At 43.2% G+C, this 19,686-nt stretch overlaps 1 pseudogene; it reads left to right on the top strand.

Annotated features, from left to right (window-relative positions):
* Nucleotides 1–823: 823 nt before the first annotated feature.
* Nucleotides 824–1,695, top strand: LOC138997740 (TBC1 domain family member 7-like; annotated as a pseudogene).
* Nucleotides 1,696–19,686: the final 17,991 nt, after the last annotated feature.

Genomic DNA, 19,686 nt, shown 5'->3' with positions numbered 1-19,686 from the left:
TAGAAGCAAGAGATTGGAGAAAATAGAGAGAATGAGGAAAGAAACAAGAGATCATAGAAAATGTAGGGAATAAGGCTAGAAGCGAGAGATTGGAGAAAAGGGAGTGAATGAGGAGAAAAGCACGAGATCACAGAAAATGGAGATAATGAGAAGAGGTGGGAGAAAATGGAGAGAATGAGGAGAGAAGCAAAAGATTGGAAAAATACAGCAGATTCAGGAGGGAAGTGAGAGATCATATTGTAGGTAATGTAGAGAATGAGGAGAGAAGTGAGAGATCAGAGAAAATTGAAAGAATGATAGAAGGGAGAGATCACCAGAAATAGATAAATTCAGGAGTGAATCAAGAGACAGGAGGAAATGGAGAGAATGAGGAGTAAAATGGAAAGAATTAGGGGAGATACGAGATATTAGAGAACACAGATTAAATGAGAGAATGAGTAGATAAGGAGAGATAGTAGAGAGCTGAGAGAATGAAGAGACTACCAAAGATTGAAGAAAATGAAGAGAATGAATAGAGAACCAAGAGATGGGGGAAAAGAGAAGAGTCAGTTAAGAAGGGAGGAATTGGAGAAAATGGAGAGAATGAGGAGAGAAGCAAGAGATCAGAGAAAACAGAGAGAATGACAAGGGAAATGAAAGATCAGACAAAATGAGAAAATTCAGGAGGGAAACATGGATTCAGAGGGAAGGGAGAGATCAGAGAAAATATTAAAAAATGGGGAGAGGCCTGCCTGCCCACCGGTCAGCGCCCCTGGCCTGGCTTCCGTGGCCTCTCCCGGACCACCTGGTCTGCACCCGGGTTTCCATCACAGGAGAATGAAACATGACTGAGGATTCTCAGAGAAACGTTCGTTCAGTATATTATGAGAAAGTGGGTTTTCGTGGAGTTGAAGAAATCATTAGAAATTCTCCTAAAAGATGACCGTTTGGATATTGAGAAACTTTGTACTTTTAGTCAAAGGTTTCCTCTCCCGTCTATGTACCGTGCATTGGTATGGAAGGTGCTTCTAGGGATCCTGCCTCCACACCATGAGTCCCATGCCCAAGGGATGATGTATCATAAGGGGCAGTACTCAGATGTCCTTCATGCCCTGAAAGTCGTTCGCTTTGTCAGTGACGCCACACCTCAGGTTGAAGTCTATCTCCGCATGTATCAGCTGGAGTCTGGAAAGTTGCCTCGAAGTCCCTCCTTCCCACTGAAGCCAGAAAATGAAGTGTTTCTTGCCATTGTTAAGGCCATGGGAGAGATGGTGGAAGATAGTGTGGACTATTCCTGGATCACCCGATGCTTGGTGAACCAGTTAAACAACAAGACTCCTTACTCCAGCTGCCAAAGGCTGTTGAACAGTACTTGAATCTGGAGGATAGCAGGCTGTGAGTCGCCTGAAGATGAGTTCTGCCGTGTCCAGACTGCCTTATGATCTCTGGTTCAAGAGGTGCTTTGCGGGGTGCTTGCCCGAATCCAGTTTACAGAGGGTTTGGGATAAAGTTGTAAGTGGATCCTGGAAGATCCTAGTTTTTGTAGCAATGGAAATTTTATTAACCTTTAAACTAAAAGTAATGGCACTGAACAATTCAGAGAAGATAACAAAGTTTCTGGAAAACATTCCCCAGGACAGCTCAGATGCAATTGTGAGCAAGGCCATCAACTTGTGGCACAAACACTGTGGGACCCCAGTACATTCAGCCTGAATGCCGTGGACAGCTCGCCGGGCCTGCACTACGTGTTCTTTGTGGGATGGTCTAAGCCGATTGAAACAGGATTCTTGCTTTGTGCTGAAAGTGTGATTGCTTTTCCAGTAAAATTATATAATTAAGATGCCTGGGGTGCTGTGCTGTGGAGCAGCATCTTTTGGTTACACAGAGGTACAAAGTTCCACTCTGAATATAATTTAGAGGTGTTTGGAATTTCTAAAGCAGTTCAGTGGAGGTGGGGGGATGGTGTGTGTGGGAGGGGGGATGGGGGGGGGGGGCTCGGGTAGGTGCTTTAACAAGCAGTGCATGACCACACCCTGCCCTGCTTCTCTCTAATTAGCACCAAGCCAGTGACTTGCTAAGGTCTATTTCTGGAATAAAGAATAACTTTAAAAAAAAATGGGGAGAGACTCCATCAGAGAAAATGGAAAGGGTGAGAACAGAAGTGAGGGATTGGAGAAAACAGAGAGAATGAAGAGAGAAAGGAAAGATGGAAAAAGAATATGCACTATTGCAACTCCTCCCTTACTAGGGTGCTGTTCTCAGAATGTTCACAAGAGGGCAGTACTGCAAATAATCCCTTATAGGGTGCTGTTATCAGAATATCCACAAGAGGGCAATATTACTCCTCCTCCCTGCAACTGCAAGAGATATCTAGGTCTTTCAATTGAGTTTTCTTTTCAGGCAGGAAGAATTCATTACTAGATCCTATTTCACAATGTACTCAGGAGAGCACTATTTCAACTCTGCATGCAGGTCGAGAGCCCTCTAGGACTGTCAATTGGGTTTTCTTTTCAGACTCACATATATCATTACTAGGGCGCTGTTCTAAGAATGTCCACAAGAGGGCACGATTGCAGCTAATCTCTAACTAGGGTGCTGTTCTCACAATGTCCACAAGAAGTACCTATTACAACTCCTCACTTACTAGTTTGCTGTCTCAGAATGTCCACAAGAGGCAATATTGCAACTGCTGGTTCTGAAATGCTGCGGAGTCATGGTTTTGATTTTTGCTGAGTCGTGGTTTGCATTTTTGTTGAATCATAGTTTTGATTTTTGTTGAGTCATACTGGTGTCATGCTAGTGGGTTTGCTAAGTCATCCATTTTCTCTGACATCTGGTTTCACTCCTTAATGTCTCCATTTTCTCTGAAATGGTATTTTTCTCCAGAATCTCTCCATTTTTTTTTTTTTTTTTGATCTGAGGCTTCACACCATTTTTCTGATCTATTGTTTCTCTCCTGAATCTCTCCGTTTTCTCTGATCACTCACTTCTTTCCTTATTCTCTCTGTTTTCTCTGAACTCTCACTTGTTTTCTGAATCTCTCTGTTTTCACTGAACTCTGGCTTCTCTTGTATCTCTGTTTTCTCTTATCTAAAGCTTTTCCCCTGAATTTCTCCATTTTCTCTTATGTCTCATTTCTTCCCTGAATCTGTTTTCTCTGATTTGTAGCATCTCTCCTCATTATCTCCATTTTTCCTGATCCATCACTTATCTCCTCATTCTCTTTGTTTTCTGTCATCTCTGGCTTCTCTCCTGAATCTCTCAGTTTACTCTAATCTCTCACTTCTCTTCTGAATCTTGCCATTTTCTCTAATCTCACTTCTATTCTGAATCTCTGTTTTCTCTGCACTCTCATTTCTCTCCATAATCTCTAGGTTTTCTCTGACCTCTCACTTTCCTCCCCATTCTCTCCTTTTTCTGTTATCTCTGGCTTCTATCCTGGATCTCTCCATTTTCTCTGATTGCTTACTTCACTCTGAAATCTCTCTGTTTTTCTGATCTATTGTTTTTCTCCTGAATCTCTCTTTTCTCTGATCACTCACTTCTTTCCTTATTTCCTCCATGTTCTTTGAACTCTCACTTCTCTCCTGAATCTTTCTATTTTCTCTAAACTCGAGCTTCCATCCTGAATCTCTCCATTTTCTCTGAACTCACACTTCGCTTCTCTCCCTTTTCTCTGAACTTTCACTCCTCTCAAAAATTTTACCATTTCTTCTTATCTCTCACTTCCCTCCTTAATGTCTGTTTCTGTGATCTTTTGCTTATCTCCTGAATCTTTCTGTTTTCTCTGATCTCATGCTTCTCTCCTGGAGGCTAACCTCTGACCTTTGACCTTTGTTCTCTGAACTTTGATCTCTGGCCTTAAATTTTTGACCTCTAAGCTTTGAGCTCTGAGCATTGGCCTTTAATCCTTGACCTTTGACTTTAAGCTCCTATACTCAGCCTTGCCATTTGAGCATTGACCTTGACCCTTAAAACCAAGCCATTATGTCTGACACCTTTACCAGTGACCACTGACCCTAGATATTTGAACCTTGTCCTTCGAACCTTGATATTTGAACCTTGAGCTGTAACAACTGGTGTCCAAGATCAGACTTTCACCCCTGATATGATACTTGAACCCTGACCTTCAAGCCTTGCACCTTGACCTTTTAATCCTAAGCCCTGACCGCTGAAGCTAAATATTTGGCTAGGAACCTAGGACTCTGACTCTTGACTTTTGACCCTGACCAACTTGCCCTCTCCCTCTAAAATTATAATCTAACCGAAATGAGGATAAATATCATTAGAATAAGTTAAAAACAATAAAATTATGCAATGATGACACACTTTACACATGAGGTGAATGAGACTTGTGTTGGCAAATCAGAGCAATCTCTTCCCAAACCAAAACAATGACAAATAAATACATAAATGTTTTTTTCTTTGATATTAGAAACTTCTGTGCACCAAAAGAAGCTGTCTAAAGAAAGGGAGCCCACAAAATGCAAGAAAATCCTATATAATAAAAGGGTAATATGCAAATAGACCAAACGGCAGAACAACCAACCAACCAATCAAAGCATAATAGGCTAATGATATGCTAAGACTGCTCAGCTGCTTGTTATGATGTGCACTGACCACCAGGGGGCAGACAGTCAACTGGTTGACCAGTGGCTAAGATGTGCACTGACAACTAGGTGCAGATACTCCAACCGGTAGGTTAGCTTGCTGGGGTCCGGCCAATCGGGACTGAATGAGATGGGCTGGATACGCTCTGGAGCCCTCCTGCAGTCCCTCTCTGGCTCTACTGTGCACCAGTGGGGTCCCCCTGCCAATTAATCTGGCCAATTAATCTTCAAATTTTTATCATGATTTTTCTGATCTTAAAAACCATTAGTGACCTGGCCCTGTGGCTCAGTTAGTTGGGTGCCCTCCTGTGCACCAAAAGGTTGCAGGTTTGATTCCCAGTCAGGGCAGGGCACATACTTAAGTTTCAGGTTTGATCCCCCTCCCCCCCACTGGGGTGTGGTCAGAGCGACTGTAGAAGGCAGCTGATTGATGTTTCTTTTTCACATCAATGTTTCTCTCTCTCTCCCTCCCTAAAGTCAATGAACATATCCTTGGGAGAGGAAATTTTTTTTTGCTGGGGTCCAATCCCAGCAGGTCCAGGGGTCCCCAAAGGTGTGGACGGAGTCGGCAAAGAAGGAATGACACGAAGACAGCCTTCAGTTGATCAGCAGCCTAGTCAGGACCTATAGCCAGGATCTCCAGCCAAAGTTCTGGTCGGAGTTCTGGTTAGGAACTGATGAGGATCTGATGTTTATTGTCTTGTTACATCCGTATTTATACCAGCCGATTTTAATCCTGTCAATTTCTATTACAAAGGTTAGGGTGTTTCTTATCTCCATTCCAGGGAGTAAAGACCATGTAGCTTAACTACCCGCCTGGCACTTAATTAAGGGGTTGTATCCCCTCCCTAACTTCAGGGAAAAATCCCCACCTGGGGAAACAACCTTTCTCGGAGAGGTGACCTTGGTTAAAACACATGGCGCTAAAGGGAGCAAACATATTAAGAACAATATGCTATATACGCCAGGTCCCCCGAAACATACGCTGTGCAGATGTTTCTTTCCTGCAGCGACTGTGTCAAGCAGCAAGGATGGACCAGCTTCCGGCATTTTTTTTTAAGTTTGATCCCTCAAGTAGATTAAGTATTATTAAAAAACAAACAAACAACATTAGTGCTCCCCATTACTTGCTGAATTCAATCGAAATTCCTTGGCCTGGCATTTGGGGGCCTTGTTACTCTGGCTTTAACCTTCAGGCTTACCTTGCATTATGTCTTCTCCATCTGTAAGAAAAGAGTCTGAGGGGACCTTTAGGAGTCTTCAGCCTGAGCCCTCTTTGAACTTCCATTATTTCTGATTGACATTCCTCCTGTTCTTCAACACAGCCTCAAATAGCATATTCCCCATGAAATCTTTAATAAAGCTCCAACTGAATTAGCTTACTTTCTTTCTTGAAATAGATTAATTTGTATATCGTTGAATTGATGTATGTTCTTTTGAGCTCTAAGTCACATGGTGACATTTTCTAATTTTGTCCATCTGGGAGATGGGGAGGCAGAACACTTGGGACTCATGGCCTCTGCACCCCTCACACTCTGGGGCCAACTGTGTAGCCAGACACTTCCATTCACTTCTCCAACAGTTGTGAGCACCTCCCTTGCTGGAAGCCGGTCCACCCTTGCTGCTTGACACAGTCGCTGTAGGGAAGAAACATCTGCATAGCATATGTTTCAAGGGACCTGGCGTATATGGCATACTGTTCTTAATATGTTTGCTCCCCCCCCCCCCTCTTAGCGCTATGTGTTTTAACCAAGGCCACCTCCCTGAGAAAAGTTGTTTCCCCAGGTAGGGATTTTTCCCTGAGTTAGGGATTAACAGGACTAAGGAAGGGAATAAATCAGTAAAACCCCTTAACTAAGTACCAGGCGGGTAGTTAATCACCTTAACTATGAACAATCACGCTTAAGTTACATAATCTTTACTTAGGATAATCTCCTTCAGTTATGTCCTTGTAGCTTAACAGAACAGTAGAGTAGTGACCTTGGAATGGAGATAACACCTTTGGAATAGAATGGATAGGATTAAAATCAAATGGTATAAATACAGATGTAACAGGAGAATAAAGAGAGAACCTGGCTGGAGAACCTGGCTATGCTGATCAACTGAACGCTGTCTCCATGTCCTTCATTCTTTGCCGACTCTGTCCACACCTTTGGGAACCCCGGACCTACTGGGGCTGGACCCCAACACTCCCTGAATGCCCAAAACACTGAGAAATGCTTATAATTTTTCCAACTGTATGATTCTGAATTCTCTGGAGAAACTAAAGATAATGTTTGGGCTGTGTGTGGTTAGTGGAGGGTGATTTGTATAGAAATACTCTCAATATTTTGTAAATAATTCTTATTCCCATTCTGTTAAGGTGCAGATTTCATCAGAAAATTATCTCCTTCCTCCCTACACACACTTGCCAGTTCTATCCTGAGACAGACAGAGGAGAGGAGAAAGGTCGACAAGGTTTAGAGTCAGAATCCTTAGCATTGAGCCTCAGATCCAGTAGTTACAAGCTATGTGGCCATGGATCCACCTGTTCACATCACTGAAATCAGTATTTACTGTAAAGGGCAGGGCCTTTCTGGGGTCTCACTTGTGGACAGACATGGAACAATTGTAAACTGCAATGTGGTGTTCAAATGCTCACGGAGTTGCCATTATTTCTTCCTTTTTCCTTCTCTCCATTTGCATAACTCAAGTGAAACTGAAATGAGATTAGAGTTGTTAAAGGAAATGAAGGACTAACAGCGCTGGGGCAGTTCATGGTCACAGAATGTGCTGGGGAAAGATATTGGGGTGAGCAGAGTTAGAGGCTCAGTCAGAGTAAGAAAAAGAAGGCCAGCCCTGTCCTGCCTGGGTGGCTCCGTGGGTTGGAGCATTTTTCAGTGCACGAAAAGGCTGGGGGTTTGCTATAGCACATACCCAGGTGTGGGTTCATTCCCAGTTGGGGTGTGTGTGGGAGGCAACCAATAGATGTTTCTCTCTCTCTCCCTCTCCCTTCCTTTCTCTCTAAAAAAAAAAATCAATAAAAACATACTTTTTTTAAAAAAAGATCAGCCCTCCTTCTTTTGTTCTCCCTCCCTCCCTCCTGCCCTCCTTCTCCCTTGTGTGACCTCATTTGAAGAAAGTGATCAAAGGTAGACACTGCCCCTTCCTCCCAGTACCTTGCAGTCAGGTGAGGCGAGGGCAGGAGGTGAGAACTCCAGGGATGAGTGGAGCACGCGCGGCACTGAAGTTGGCTGGCATTGGTGGGTGCTTTGTCCATAAAGGGGGAAGTCGCTAGAAAACACAGGTGAGCTGAGGGACGGGGAGACCTGAACGTACTGGGTATTTTACACCAGAGTGCTGCTTCTGGACCCTCTCCTGCCTTCGTGCCTTCTAAGCATTTCTAGAAAACACCAAGGATAACTTGCATCTGTGCTTCAGTTACAAGGCATTTCACTTCTATGCAATAAATTCATGTTCTAAGTAGTGTGATCTCCATTTTACAGGCGAAGAAGCTGAAGCCCAGTGGTTAGTGACTTGCCCACGGTCACACTCTGTGAGAGCAATCGAACCCAAACCCAATGTGAAGCCCAGAGCCCGAGCCCAGGGATTGCAGCAGAACTCAAGCACTGACCCGAAACCCCAGGACTTGCACACGAGGAGGCGAGGAAGTGGCCTGAGGAAGGGGAGATCGTCTTACTTCTACCCCCTCAGCTCTCTTCCTCCCTCCTCCTGTCCTCCGCTGCCTCTCTCCAGAGTATCCAGCATCCCACCCACTGCCCACCAGCTGCAGTTCCCACTTTATATCCTGCCTAGACCTAAAAGTGCTAAAACCACAACCAAAGGAGGCAGTTAAAGGGGCCGGTCCTTTGTCCCTCCCTCCTTCCTTCTCTCCTCTCCTATCTCATCTGGATACCCCCCAACCCCTCCTCCACCCCCACCTTATGGAGACAGTAAGGCTCTTATACCCTCAGACTAACAGGGCAGGTTTCTGGGACTGGGTTCTGTCCCTGCTAATGGGCCCAAGAGATGTAAAGTTACCAGGCATCTCAGGAAACTTAATTCAATTTCTTACAGATCATTTCTGTAAACCAGTTCCACTCTCATTGTGAGGTTGTCCCCCAGAGAGATTAGTAATACACAAAGAGCCATCCTCTCCAGGTTCAATGAATAAAAGCAGGAAAACTCAAGAATTGGAGGTGGATGGGCCTGAACTCTCTTTTCACCTGTGCCTGTTGGTCCCCTTTCCTGTTCTCCCTCCCATTCTAATCCCAGTCCTAGTGGCAGTCAGCAAGCCTCAGACCCAGCCCATGGCAGAGGGCCTTCCTTCCTGTTGGGAATGGTCAGACTTTAAACGTTGTGTGCTGTGGTCAGGTCACGTGAGCTGATGCTGAGCTCAGAAGATACAGCCGCTTCGCTGATAGGTGGCCTCCGACCTTCCCCTGGGACCCAGCAAGCTAGTCTCTCATCACCTGCTTCTTGGGGAAGAGGCCAGCGTGGCCATGTCCATCTTGTCTTCCTTTGTGTAGTGTGTGCGCAGCGCCCGATTGTTTGTCGGGACGTTAGGAATGAGTAGAGGCTAAGAAGAGGACAGATCCCTAGATGAACATCCACTCCAAGTCCTTATTAATGACATCCTTGTCCCCAAGGGGTTCTCCTGGCAGTGGAGACAGGCATTTATCTCAGCTGGGAGTGTTGTCATTTCAGCCATGTTCCTGAAGGGGAGCCCCAATCGCTTCATCTGTCTCTTTGCCACAATGCTTCCTGTGCTATTGGGAGACAGACAGTGCAATGACTGCAAAGCACCACAGAGAGGAAAGCGGTCCAGCCCGCCAGCCCCAGGCTCTGACAGGACTCCTTTAACCCTACAAAGTGAACTAGAAAATAAGGGAATGTAAGAATGAGTGAATGAATAAATGAATATAATCGTTTGTCAGGATTTGCAGTCTGTAATATGCTTCCTTATTTTAATTCTCACAAACCTTTAAGCACATTTCTATTTCTTTTTCTTTTTGTAGGTCAGGAATATGAGATCCAGACTTGCCTACAGTGAACCAGGTCAGAAATGGCAGTGGGAACTTGGACTCAGATCTTTCTGTCTAAGCCTAGCACCACTGGCGTTTCTCTCAGCATGTCAGCCTCCTCTGCATCTTCAGGTCTGGGCTTCACATCACGTCCTCAGTGCTGGGCTCCCCTGTCCACCCACCTGGCTGCCTTCTTTCCTTTTCACTCTCTTTCCCATGCGCCTGTTTTACCTCCTTCACCTCATTTATCGCTGCTGCTGTCTGGCATCATCTTGTTGCATTTTTAAGTCTGTAAGGTGTTCTACGTGCTAGGCTCTCTCTGAATTTGGCTTCCATTCTTTAGTATGGAGGTTAATATCACCTTTACCTCTATTGTACCTAAGTGAAAACTGAAGTGTATAGAGTTTAATTACTTTCAAGTTTAAACAGTGGAAGCAGAGTTACCCTTTGTAGAAGATTTCAGATATTTGACCGCAAGGGTCACATTTTAATTATGTGCTAATCTCCTGAAAGTGTTATATGAATTTTTTCTGGCTAAGGGTTGTGTCATTGTTGCTATTTTTTCCTAGAAATAATATTTAGCTTTTACAACAACTCTTTTATTAAAAAATTTTTATTGTTGAAAGTATTACAGAAGTCTCCTTTTCCCCCACTGACGTCTTCTAGCCCACCCTGCCCCCCAACCCCAGGACTTCGCTACACTATTGTCTGTGTCCATGGGTTATGCATATATGCATACAAGTTCTTTGGTTAATCTCTTCACACCCACTCACCCAACTCTGCCTTCCCTCTGAGATTCGACAGTCCATGGAAATATTTTGTGGATAAATTGTCTTTGTTCTTAAGAATCCACATATGCATGGAATCATGTGATATTTGTCTTTCTTGGCCTGGCAAATTTTGCTCAGCATAATACTCTCCAGGTCCATCCATGTTGTCTCAAAGGGTAAGAGATACTTCTTTTTTACTGCTGCACAGTATCCCCTGGTGTAAGTGGACCACATTTTTATCCACTCATCTATGGATGGGCACTTGGGCTGTTTCCAGATGTTAGCTATTGTAAATTGTGCTGCTATGAACATAGGTGCACACATTCTTTCGGGTTGGTGTTTCAGGTTTCTTGGGATATATTCCTAGAAGTGGCATCACTAGGTCAAATGGCAGTTCCATATTTAATTTTTTGAGGAAGCTCCATACTGTTTTCCACAGTGGCTGCATCAGTCTGCATTCCCACCAGTAGTGTACTAGGGTTCCCTTTTCTCCACATCCTCACCAGCATTTGTCATTTGTTGATTTGTTGCTGGTAGCCATTCTGACAGAGTGAGGTAACACCTCATTGTCATTTTAATTTGCATTTATCTGATGATCGGTGTCTTTGAGCATTTTTTCATATGTCTCTTGGCCATCTGTAGGTCCTCTTTGGAGAAGTGCCTATTCAGGTCCCATGCCCGTTTATTAATTGGGTTATCTGTCTTTCTTTTGTTGAGCTGTATGAGTTCTTTATATATTTTGGAAACTAACCCTTTATCAGATGGATCATTACCAAATATGTTCTCCATAGAGTGAGCTCACTTTTCATTTTCTTGATGGTTTCTTTTGCTGTGCAGAAGCTTTTTATTTTGATGTAGTCCCATTTGTGTATTTTCTCCTTAGTTTCCTTTGCCCTAGGAGATGTATCTAAACATATTGCTACTAGAAATGTCTGAGATTTTGCTGCCTATAGTTTCTTCTAGGATTCTTATGGTTTCATAACTTACATTTAAGACTTTTATCCATTTTGAGTTTATTCTCCTGTATGGTATAAGTTGGTGATGTAGTTTCATTTTTTTGCATGTACCTGTCCAATTTTGCCAACACTATTTATTGAAGACACTGTCTTTACTCCATTGTATGCTCTTGCCTCCTTTGTCAAATATTAATTGAGCATAGTGGCTTGGGTTTATTTCTGAGGTCTCTGTTCTATTCCATTGATCTGCATGCTTGTTGTTACACCAGTACCATGCTGTTTTGATTAGAATGACTTTGTAATATAACTTGATATCTGGTATTGTGATCCCTCCAACTTTGTTCTTCTTTCTTAAGATGGTTGCAGCCATTTGGGGCCTTTTTTTGGTTCCATATAAATTTTTGGAGTATTTGTTGTTGATCTATGAAATATGCTGTTTGTATTTTAATAGGAATTGCATTGAATCTATAGATTGCTTTAGGTAGTATGGACATTTAAGGATATACCAATCCAGGAACATGATATATCCTTCCACTTTTTTATATCTTCCTCTCTCTCTGTTTTTTCAATGGCCTGTAGTTTTCTGAGTATAAGTCTTTTACCTCTATGGTTACATTTATTCTTATGTATCTTAATTTTTTTTTTGCAATGGTAAATGGAATTGTTTTTTTAGTTTCTCTTTCTGTGAGTTCATTATTGGTGTATAAAAATGCCATTGATTTCTGGGTGTTAATTTTGTGTCCTGCTACTTTGCCAAATTGATTTATTAAATCTAGTAGCTTTTTGGTGGAGTCTTTAGGGTTTTCTATGTACAATATCATGTCTTCTGTAAATAATGACAGTTTTATTTCCACCTTTCCAATTTGGATGCCTTTTATTTCTTCTTCTTGTCTGATCACTGTGGCTAGGACTTTCAGTACTATGTTTAATAAGAGTGGTGAGAGCAGACATTCCACTCTTGTTTCTGGTCTTAGGGGAAATGGTTTTAGTTTTTTTCCCATTGGTATGATGATAGCTGTGGGTTTGTCATAGATAGTCTTTATCATGCTTTTAGCCCATTGTACGCCATAAGTGTCTGTAGATGAAAGGGGCGGACCTTCCCCACATGCCAAATGTGCCTATAAAAAAAAAATGTTTTCCCTAAGTGGCAGCCCTGAACAACTTTAAAATCATTTTTCATGAGATTTTTCAGCTGAAAATATTCAAGAACACCCAAATTGTGAGTAATATATATTTTTATAATATTCATTGCAAATTGATTTTTTAAATTAAATTCAAAATATCGTGGTGTGTGGGGGTGGTTTCAGTTTTGGAGGCGTGGCAGTTAACTGGTTAACAACCAGATGTTATGTGGGCACATTTCTCAGTTCTGGGCTGGGGGGTCCAGCTTGGGGTTCAGAACCCAGAGTTCTGAGTGGGAACCCCAACAGCTGAGACATACCTCTGGAACTTCTGCTGTCTGTAGGAGCCTGGCCTGCTCTCTTGTGCCTCCACACTTCCTGTTAGTTTCTATGTGGTCTCCACTTTCTGTCCTTGGTTATCAGAGTTCTCTCCAGCTAGTCTTCAGTTGATTATTCAGGGTGTTTTTTCTGTATTTTAGTTGTAATTCCAGTTTGGTGCTGGGAGAGTGTTAGTGTAGCTTCCATTTACTCCACAGCCATTTTGGAACTTCCTACAACATGGCTTAAGAAAATTGGTGACATTCCAGTATCCACCAACTTCAGGAGGATTGAGAATTACTGAAATCAATGGTATAATTGAAGTGTATAATAATGGAATGATTTAAATATGTACAGTAGTTCCTCAGGTTATGTCGGAGATCCGTTTCTACAGCGCGATGTAATGCGATTTTTGCCGTAAGTCAGAACCCACCTACATAAGCACCTACGTCACTCACATGGAGCACATACACAGCAGTAATGAAGTGAAACAGTAAAAATAAATTTTAAAAGAAAGATAACAATTCCTGATCTTTACTTGTGGTAAAAAAATAATAAAAAACATAAAGCACATATGTACATACATCAAAATGATGGAACTTTTTTTTTTTAATAAATAAATGAGAGATGGTGACATAATCACAAAACAATGTTCATCGAGTCCGACATAACTCGAGTACTGTCTGTATATTTTTCAGGCTCATTAATATGTGGTTTGAAAATGCATGTACTTATTCTTCTCTACAGATTTTACTGAAGATCCTTTCAACTCAGAGCTTACGCTGACTGGTCATGAAGGGGAGATGGCCCAGATGTGTATTTGAGGGTGAAAGGAAATTAATAATTTAAAGCCTTCTAGTTATCACTTAAGACCTGAAAATATAAAAGTTGACTATAAATTACTGGAAATAATAGACACAGCATGAATTTCAGATTCTGGTACTTCTAACAATGTGTTTGGAGTCTCTTAAACTCTCTGAGTCTTGCTTTTCTCATCTGTCAAATGAAGAAAAGAAAACTTTATTTACAGGGATATTATAAAGATTAAATGAAACAATTAATGTAAATTTCCTGGCATGCAATTGGTGATAGGTGAATTTTAGTCTCCTTCCACTACCCCTTGTTCATAATGATTGAATAGTTCATATGTGAGAGTGATTATAAAGTAAAAAATAAGGTTAATATAGCAAGTAAGCCTACTAGAATGCAAACATCTAATGAGTGCTGACCCAGTGCAGTAACTTCTATGGGGAAGCTGCCCACTCCACCTGACTGTGCTGTTTTGGCTAAAATCATTTGGAATGCTTCTCTCTACAGTCAGACTCTCATGCAGAACGCATTCACAGGAAATTAGTTCAACAATTTTTTATTCATTCACCATGGACTGTTACTCATCCTGAACAAGTGAATGAGCTATTGTTTTCAAAATAGACCAACAGATAAGAAGCAAGCCACAACTCTAGCACCCCTTTTCAGCTCTCTAATCAAGTATTGCTCAGCTCCCCACAATGTTTTCCAGATATGCTCAGAGAAGCTCTTGTTGGCAAATTCACCAGTAGCCACTTTCTAAATGGAAAGTGTATTGTCTCTGAGGGACAGTGTGTATCAATCAAAGGAGGTAAGGGATAGTGACATTCGTGAAGACAAAGGAGACAGAAATAGAATTACAAATATCTAGAGCATTCTTTTAAAAAAAGATTTAAAAACAGTAGCTTTAATGAAAGAATAGGGTGGAGTGTAACAAGGCTAATGTGGGAACGAGGCAACCCTATTTCATGTAGTAGCACTTCCCTGGATATAGTCTCAAGAGCCATTATTTACAGGAAAACTTGCTTTGACTGTGAGCATCCTAAAGAACCACTTTACTTTGATTTCAAAGGCCAACCATGTTGACACTTCCAACTAGGGATTACTAGCTGGATCTGTGGCTTATGAGAAAGAAATCTGTGTTGGTATAAAAGAGGAAAAGTCCAGCCCTGGCCGGTGAGACTCACTCCTGTCCACCAAAAGGTTGCCGGTTTGGATTCCTGGTCAGGACACATACCCAGGTTGTGGGTTTGACCCCCTGTTGATGTGCATATGAGAAGCAGCCAATCAATGTTTTTCTCTCTAAAAAAAAAAATCAATAAAAGCATATCTGTATATATAAAGAGCCAGGGTCCATAATGACCGAAGGCTGATCAAACACTGGAAGTCAGTGCTGGGTTGCCATGGCGACCCAGCACTGACTGCAGCCTATGCTGGCCCAGTGACCCAGCACTGACTGCTGAGGGGGCTGTGGATCAGGCCCGGAGAGAGGCCTGCAGAGAGAGAGAGAGAGGCAGGGTCTGGTCCGCAGCCTCTGTGGCAGCTGTTGATCAGCTGTTGCCTCTCTCTTTCTCTCAGGGCTTCGCCAGCAGCCAGGCCTCTCTTTCTCTCCAGGCCTCTGCAGGGGCTGCTAATCAGCCCCAGATGCTGACTTGCATAGAAACTGACCAATCAGAACCTAATCTGGGTGAAGTGCCAGGAGCCAATGGCTGCCTAGGAGGTGGAGCTTTTGACTCTGACTGGCATAAAAACTGACCAATCAGAACCTAATCTGGGTGAAGTGCCAGGAGCCAGTGGCTGCCTAGGAGGCGGAGCTCATGACGCTGACTGGCATCGAAACTGACCAATCAGAACCTAATCTGGGTGGACTGTGAAGGCAGAACCTAAAGTAGGGACTGAGGAGGGGTTCTAAGGGCAACAGCTGTTTGGTGCAAGGTGTAAGAAAGTGGTTCAATTTTTTAATGACTACTTTGGCAATATAGTGCATATGGCTGGCTATCAGTCCAGATATAGGGATTACGTGTTTTTGTCTGCCAAGAGCAACTCCTCCTGCTGAAAAAGGCCTTTCCCCCCCATTTAAGCAATCCTATCCTATATAATCTATCTAAACTAATAAAAGGGTAATATGCTAATTAGACTGGGTCGACCAGCCATCTTCCAGATGTCCGACTTCCTTCCAGACAAAGCCATCTTGATGGGGGCCGAGGCAGAGGCCATTAGGGCGGTCAGGCCAGCAGGGGAGGGCAGTTAGGGGCAATGAGGCAGGCAGAGGCAGCTAGGGGTGATCAGGCTGGCAGGGGAGGGCAGTTGAGGTCAATTGGGCCTGCAGGGGAGCAGTTAGGCATCAATCAGGCTGGCAGGGGAGTGGTTAGGGGCGATCAGGCAGGCAGGCGAGCGGTTAGGAGCCAGCAGTCCCAGATTGTGAGAGGTATGTCCGACTGCCGTTTTAGGCCTGATCCTAGGCCTAAACCGGCAGTTGCACATCCCCCGAGGAGTCCCAGATTGGAGAGGGTGTAGGCTGGGCTGAGGGACCCCTCCCCTCCGTGCACAAATTTTGTGCACCAGGCCTCTAGTTTTAAATAAAAAGGAAAGAAATAGAAGAATTCCATGAGTAAGATGCTAAGCAGCCAGAATGGCTCTGGAGCCTTGGGCTTTATTGCCCAGGTGAGGGCTTTTTTTCGTAGGAATAAAGACCTGCATCTCTAATTCCATCTGTTGCCAAACTAGCTAGGCTCTAGGGCCATAGACCATCCCCTGTTCAAATGTCCTGTCTTTCCTCCAAAATGCATCACTACCACTGAGAGAAACTTAAAGTCTTTTGTAATTTAAAGGATGAAATACAATTTTTTATTGCTTTAATTTGAATATTTTCAAACCCACAGGAAAGTTGAAGGAATAATAGAATACCCATATATCTCTTCACCTACATTCACCAACAGACAAGTTCTTTTTATACCCACCTTATTTCACTCTCTCTTTATTTATATACATACTTTCCTTTAGCTAAACTGTCCAAACGAAAGCTTCCCATATCATGACATTTCAGCATTAAAGTTTTAAGTTTGCATGATCCAGGGACAAGAACGTTCTCCATAATCACAGCACCATTATTGCACCTACAAAAATCAGCATTAATACCTTGAGTCTGCAGGGGTTCAGAATGAGCCACAACAAGATGCACCTCAGTGGTATATGGATTATTTTGAGTTAAAGACAAACTTCTATTAATCTCCCCTCTTTAACTATCTAGAGAAATTTAAATTAGCAGCCTTGCTCATAATAAGAGATTATCCAAGACAACCTTTTCTGACCTAGCTCTGTGGCAGAGCAAACTCCAGAGTACAACTGAACATGTGCTCTCCCTGCAGTGGCTTCCTGGGACCCCACGGTGCATCACCTCATCCCTAACTCAGAATGTCTAATAGACCCGTTTTTCCTTTCTGTCTCTGAACATCTTGTGTGTTGTATCTCTGACTCTCTTGTGTATGTGGGGTTCCCAGGAGCACAAAATTAAATTTGATTTTCTCTTGTCAATCTGTCTCTTGTTAATTTGATTATTTGGCCAGCCAAAAGAACCAGAGGAGAGAAAAGGGAATTTTGCCCTTCCTCACAAGTCCATAGTAAAATTTCAAAAATTATCCCCAAAATGTTCTTTATAGTGGATTTTTTAAAATCAAGGATCTGATCAATGTCTACTATGCATTGTAAACACTCCAGTTGTGGGAAGCCGCCTATTGTCTTCTCTGGCAGAGAGGTGTGGACAAGGAGCCCGGAATGCTGGTGACCCTTGAGCCCTGGCAAAGGTCAGAGCTGTGCACCCACTGTTTAGTGGAGACAATAGTAGCTGAAGCAACTTCCCCACCAGATAGTCATGTAAATCCTTACTGATAAGATAGTCTGTCTGTTACTGGAACTTGCCTGCCTAACAGCTATGGGTGGATCCCAAACTAAACAAAAAGATGGCGAGGCCTGAGCACAAGCGGAGTCCATCCTCTTGGGGTGGGCTCTCGCCTGGCCCCCCAATTTCCAAATTATTACTTGTCTTGTCTCTTTCACTTGTGTGCGGCCCCTCTTCCAGATCCTGAACCCTGAACCACGCGGGACATGGGGGAAACATACATATACAAATTTACACACTAGTGTTCATGGTCTTGGGTCCTTTATTTAACAAGCCTGGGCTACTTTTCCTGCAGAACACTCCACATTTAATGATGTAGGAAATGTGCAGGAAAGTGTTTGAAACACTTAGAATTCAACATTAAAGAGTGCAGGATAGTGATAAGGTTAGGGTTAATGTTAGAGTTAGGGTTAAGGATTAGGGTTGGGGCTAGTGTTAGGGCTTACTTCTCACATTAGTATTTAGGATTTAATTAGGAATGTTTAGAGTAGTGTTTGGAATGCAGAATTCATCTTGAAAGAGTGGGAAATTGGAGAATCGAAGATGGCGGCATAGGTAAACACCGGAGACTGCTGCCTTAAACAACCACTTCAAAAATACAACTAAAAGACGGAACGGACATCAACCAGAACCACAGGAAGGCTGGCTGAGGAGAGACTCTTCAACTAGAAGGAAAAACAACAGCATTACGAGGCTCAGAGGTGGCGCAGTGTGGAAAATTTAAAGGTACGGTGGTGTGGTGGTGCGCGCGCAAAGCAGGCTGGTGGCTGAGGGCACGGTTGTCGTTTTCAATCAGGAGTGAGTCTCAGACTCTGGGCTACAGATCCGGGCGAGTCTCTAGGGACCCAGACTCAAACGGGAGAAGCGGGACTGTCTGGCTACGGTCCCTCCGAGGTTTGCAGCGGTCGCTGGGACAGAGAGGCAGAGCCCCTGGGGACGGACTGAGAGCAGCCATACTGCTCCCTCCTCCTGCCCTGTTGATCCCGCCCCGCCCAAGCCCTGCGCAGAGCCATTTGCCGATCGCCTCAGGCAAAGGCTGGATTAGCGCCTCCCCAGAGGACAGACGTTTTCCACACAGCTGATTCCTACAGCCAGTCGGCCTGGTGGTCAAATCCCTCTAGTGTTAACTACAACAATTAAGGCTTGGCTAGAACAAGACTGCGCACAAAGACCACAAGGGGGTGCACCAAGAAAGCATAAAAGATGCGGAGACAAAAAAACATGACAGAAATGGAGGATATGGAGCTAAAAATCGCAATTTTGAGGGCTTGCTATAAACTTGAGCAGAGCCTCACGAAAACTAATGAGACCCTCGATGCTACGATAAAGAAATTAGAAAGTAAGCATACATGGTCTGAAATAAAGAATATTATACCCAATAGCAGACCAGAGGAGCACAAGAATCAAACCAAAGATTCGACAAAAAACACCCAACTGGAAAAGCAAAATGAAAAAAGAATCCGAAAGTGTGAAGATAGTGTAAGGAGCCTCTGGGACAGCTTCAAGCGGACTAATATCAGAATTATTGGGGTGCCAGAAGATGAGAGACAGCAAGATATTGAAAACCTATTTCAAGAAATAATGGCAGAAAACTTCCCCCACCTGGTGAAAGAAATGGACTTACAGGTCCAAGAAGCGCAGAGAACCCCAAACAAAAGGAATCCAAAGAGGACCACACCAAGACACATCATAATTAAAATGCCAAGAGCAAAAGACAAAGAGAGAATCTTAAAAGCAGCAAGAGAAAGAGGCTCAATTACCTACAAGAGAATACCCATACGACTGTCAGCTGATTTCTCAACAGAAACTTTGCAGGCCAGAAGGGAATGGCAAGAAACATTCAAAGTGCTGAATACCAAGAACCTACAACCAAGAGTACTTTATCCAGCAAAGCTATCATTCAGAATTGAAGGTCAGATAAAGAGCTTCACAGATAAGGAAAAGCTAAAGGAGTTCATCACCACTAAACCAGTATTACACGAAAGACTGAAAGGTATCCTTTAAGAAGAGGAAGAAGAAAAAGGTAAAGATACAAATTGTGAACAACAAACATGCATCTATCAACAAGTGAATCTAAGAATCAAGTGAATAAATAATCTGATGAACAGAATGAACTGGTGATTATAATGAATCAGGGACATAGAAAGGGAATGGACTGACTATTCTTGGGGGGAAAAGGGGAATGGGAGATTCGGGAAGAGACTGGACAAAAATCGTGCACCTA

The sequence above is a fragment of the Myotis yumanensis genome, unplaced genomic scaffold, assembly GCF_028538775.1.
Source record: "Myotis yumanensis isolate MYYU_CA2020_CCGP unplaced genomic scaffold, mMyoYum1.0.hap1 SCAF_19, whole genome shotgun sequence".
Lineage (NCBI taxonomy): Eukaryota > Metazoa > Chordata > Mammalia > Chiroptera > Vespertilionidae > Myotis > Myotis yumanensis.
Note: the sequence above shows the minus strand (reverse complement) of the source record. Positions and strands in the feature narration are given on the sequence as shown.